Here is a 4,608-nt window from a genome sequence, read left to right as displayed (position 1 = left end):
TCACCAAGCTGTTTGCCTATTGTCCTGTAGCCCATCCCAGCCTTGTGCAAGTCTACAATTTTGTCCTTAGACAGCTCTTTGGTCTTGCCCATAGTGGAGAAGTTGGAGTCTGATAGATTGAGTGTGTGGACAGGTGTCTTTTATACAGGTAACGAGTTCAAACAGGTGCAATTAATACAGGCAATGAATGGAGGATAGGAGGGCTTCTTAGAGACAAATTAACAGGTCTGTGAGAGCCAGAATTCTTGCTGGTTGGTAGGTGATCAAATATTATTTCATGCAATAAAATGGAAATAAATGATTTAAAAATCTAACAATGTGATTTACTGGATTTTTTTTGTAGATTCTGTCTCTCAGAGTTGAGGTGTACCTACGATGAAAATTACAGAACTGTCCATTCTCTGTAAGTGGGAAAACCTGGAAAATCGGCAGTGTATTAAATACTTATTTGCCCCATTGTATATTGATTATTGTTTGTTCCTTTTGTTTACTCTTTGTTTTGTTCTTTTTTGGGGAAAGTCCTGAAAGACCCCCATTTTTGGGCAATCACCATCAAGGCCTGCAGTGAACCTGATTGTAAGAAAACAAACATAGTGAGAATCTTGAAACTGAACTCAGAATATAACATAGCTGTGCCACAAACATTTGTACTGTGATTAAATTACTTGTATACATGTAAGTATTGCCTGTTAAACATGCAAATTACAAATGACAATACAAGCTCAGACCAAAAAATCTTCTGCTCATGGATACATATAAAATGAAAATACTCAATGATGTAAACAATTAAGTAGTGAATGTATGAATAACAAAGTACTAAATAACTGCTACGCATGAATTGTGTGCAGTATGAATGTATGAAAATGTGATGTCAAAGTCCATTGTCCTTTGATCAGTTCAGTTCACTTCCTTGTAGTTTCATTCTGTCACCTCCTCGGCACCATCTGCTTTCTTCCATCCTCACTGGCTGCAATGTCTCTTTCTCGACTGTTCTAAACACAACTGACCTCAGCACCTTTGACTTGCACTCCCTCCTCATGAGGGTCAGATAGATAAGAACACAGCTGGGTCATAACCAGCTTTGTCAGGGGGAGCATCAGCTTCACTCGAACTCCCTCCTCATCCAAGGAATCCCTTAGATCACATCTTTTCTTTGAATCAGAATCAGCTCCAAGCCATCTCTGTCCTCGGGATCTTTCACACCATGTATGGGCCTCCTTCGCGAGGGGGTCTCACCTCCTCCTGGGCACCTTCACGTACATGATATCTCCTACTCTCACCCTGGACTCTCCATCCTTCTGGGTCTCTCTTTCCTGCAAAGAGAAAACACAAACAACACAGGCCACACAGGAGCAAATACTCCTGCACATAATAGTCACTAGACTAACATAAAATCTCACTTCCTTTATCAGGATGTCAAAACTGGGTTTAACATTACAAAATAGTACTCTATAGACTACACTTAAACCCACACCTGTCTCTTAAGCCATAGGTGTGGTCCTGTTTAACACACACACACACCAAAAATAGCAGCAGCAGCATCAAGCAGCTAAATCAAATAACTTTACTCTACCAGAAAGTGTACTTTTCATTGTCATTGTGCAGGCAAATCTGTGACTTCTGTGAGAGGAGATTTTAACATCCATACATGCAACCCAGGGACACACACTGAGCAGAAAAATACACAAGAACTAAAAGAACTATCATCCATTTTCAATAAGAAGAAAAGTGTGTTATAAGCAGAAGAATGTACTAGCATCTACCTCAAGATATTACTAATTTAATTTAGTTCTGACAACTAACCAGAAATGCAAATGACAGTAAATATGACCTTATATCAGGTTACCTCCTGAAGAAAGTCCACCTCTATTAAATTTTGTCACAAGATTTAAAGTAGAACATGATCAGAAATAACCACTGCATATGTCCACACATCACATTACTGTTACATCTGTGGCCCTGGCCACCCCAGCGCCTCGTCAGCTGGTATGAGTAATCCCAGTAGCACCACCCCCACACAGGTGGGAATGCATTCCAGGCAGCGAGGCGCACCTGCTCTCAATTATCAGAGCAGTGCTTAAGGAGAGCATTGGCGTGTCCTCATTGCCAGATGATCGCCTGTGATTCCACCAGTAACTTTGCTTGGCATCCATGCCCAGACCCTATACAGAAGAACTGCGTACCTGTCATTAATCCTGACCTTATAATTTTTTTTGGACCTGTATGCTGTCAATTTGTGGATGTTTTAGGCATCGGCTTGTCTGGATTCCTGCCCTTCATTGCTTTGTTTCTCTCAGCACCAAGTGGTGCAGTGACTGTTACCTGTTTTCCTCAGTGCGAGGAGACCTGCTCTTACTATGATTCTGGATCTCCACTATCAGTTTTCATCACAGCATCCTATTGCCTGCTCTGCCATGGACCTGCTCATCTGACTGGCTATCTCCTGTGCCCTCTCCCGCTTCTTTTGCCTGCGGCGCTCACCTGCCGAAAGCCAACGCAGTCAGCTAATCAGGTTCACAGTATTCCATCAGAACTAGCTCTAACTTCAGTATACTGTACCTGTTCAGCTCTCATGTTCTCTCCCTCTGCTCTCATTTAGCAAGCTGCGTCCCTCCTTCAACCCCGGGTTGCATCACCAGCAGTCCAGTTCACCCAGCGCTCCCAGCTGCCCCACAGTTTCTTGGCCTCTTACTCATCCTGCATTTTTGCACCTAGAAACGCCATTAATGTATCAACATGTTCAGCTATTTAAGGACATTTATGCTTGTATACAACTTTTTTGGCATGCCGTAACAATTACATTCAAAATACAGAGGTACAGTACTATATGTTTGCTTTAATTGTCAAAATATTGTCCTTTTATCCCATAGCACATTGTGAAAATGAAAATCTATACAACCATTACATCCTTGCCAGAATCTCTTGATGGACAGGGTCCAAAGCTGAAACAATCACTTAATTAACCAATTGTGCAATCAAAAAAAATTAATCTACAAACTTTTAGATAATCAGACAGCTGTTTTCAAAAACTAATGCTTTCTGTTTCTCAACTATTCGCTAGGTTTACTTATTGTGTGGATGCTGTAAAGCATCCATACTATGTTATCCAATTATTTATTATTATTGTATGGATGCTGTCATTCTGCCATCCTTAAGCTTTATAGACATATAATACATGAAAATCGTAGAGAAAATTGTTGACAATCTATCTATGGCATTGTTATTGCGATAGGATGATGGTTTTTGCGTAAGTTGCACATTCCGGACAGTGCTCCTTAAACTTAGTCAACAACAGGTGTCAAAAGATCACTGTGCTGACTAGCTACATATATATGGAACCCCAAAGTGTTCAAAATTAAATAAGTTAATAGGATATTATGAAGTAAATAAATATATGAATAAATGAGAGACAAATATGTAAACTGACCATGAAATTGTGAAATAATCACAAACATTTTCCAAATTAAGCTCATTCTTATGAAATACGTTTCATTCTGCTTTAAAATCTGCTCATTATCTATTATCACGAAACCATTATTTCATAATGATTCTTTTCATAATAATACCGATTATCACATCTGCATTTTTATTTAAATCCAGACGTTTTTATTTCAAAAGGTCATTTTTCCAAAGTCGGCTTTTATTGCACAATACCCTTTTAGCTTTATAAACATATAATACATGAAAATCATAGAGAAAATTGTCGACAATCTCTCTATGCCATTGTTTTTGCGATAGCATGACGTTTTTTGCGTAAGTTGCACATTCTGGACAGTGTTCCTTAAATTTAGTCAACAACAGGTGTCAAAAGATCGCTGTGCTGATTAGCTACATATAGTTTAATGCCTTTTATGTAAATATACTGGACTGTTGTTATGAACAAGCCTGGCCGAAGAAGGATTATATCAAAACCGAACCGAGGTAAGCTTATTATTAATTTATTTTGAACGAGGCAGAGGCTGACTTAGTCCACTAACATTATGATAGGCTGCTAACAGCTAGCGAACTAGACACAAAGCGCTTTATTTACAATAAAGTTTACAATGATTCATGTGAACTGTTTAGTTAAGGTTACACGGTGTTTGTACTCAGGCATGTGAACACTGAATAATTTTTCTCATTAACTTTTTATAAGGGAATCGTGGCTCAATAGAGTGATTCTGAAAATACCTTCGAAGCAAAAATACGGGTTTTTATATCGCCATGGTTTCTTCATTTTGTGTACTATCTTGACTTACATTGCATTTTGGTCAACAATCACAAATCTTACCATTTGTCTGAAACTGACAGCTATTTATTGTAGATTTAATTGCAATCACACAAAATCATCAAGTTATTCTTATTAAATACAACAATCTGTTTGCTTTGTAAAACAGTTATTTCAATTCTGCCAGAAAAATATTAAATGTAAAGGAATAAACTCCACATAAAACATTTTAGTGTAAATTTTTTCACATACTCAACCGTTATCACAGCCATCTGTCTTTATCCTCAAATGTTTGGACTTACCAGCAGAACCAGCAACTCAATCTTATAATGGTTGTATTTTCAATGTTAGAAGCAATGTTAATTTCCTAAACCCTTGTATATTTGTGTACAGTCTTGTAT

At 38.2% G+C, this 4,608-nt stretch overlaps 1 protein-coding gene across 1 annotated transcript in view; it reads right to left on the bottom strand.

Moving 5' to 3' along the window:
• The window catches only part of LOC109952150 (galactosylgalactosylxylosylprotein 3-beta-glucuronosyltransferase 2-like), an 89,903-nt gene extending 88,473 nt beyond the window's left edge, over positions 1–1,430 (bottom strand). The window contains exon 1 of the mRNA XM_020587046.1: positions 1,237–1,430. The gene's annotated coding sequence lies outside the window, so the exon portion shown is untranslated. The remainder of the gene's footprint in view (positions 1–1,236) is intronic.
• Between the last annotated feature and the right edge of the window lie 3,178 nt (positions 1,431–4,608).

The sequence above is a fragment of the Monopterus albus genome, unplaced genomic scaffold (assembly GCF_001952655.1).
Source record: "Monopterus albus unplaced genomic scaffold, M_albus_1.0 scaffold436.1, whole genome shotgun sequence".
In the NCBI taxonomy this organism is placed as follows: Eukaryota; Metazoa; Chordata; class Actinopteri; order Synbranchiformes; family Synbranchidae; genus Monopterus; species Monopterus albus.
The sequence above is the reverse complement of the archived record's forward strand: the minus strand, read 5'-3'. Positions and strand labels throughout refer to the sequence as shown.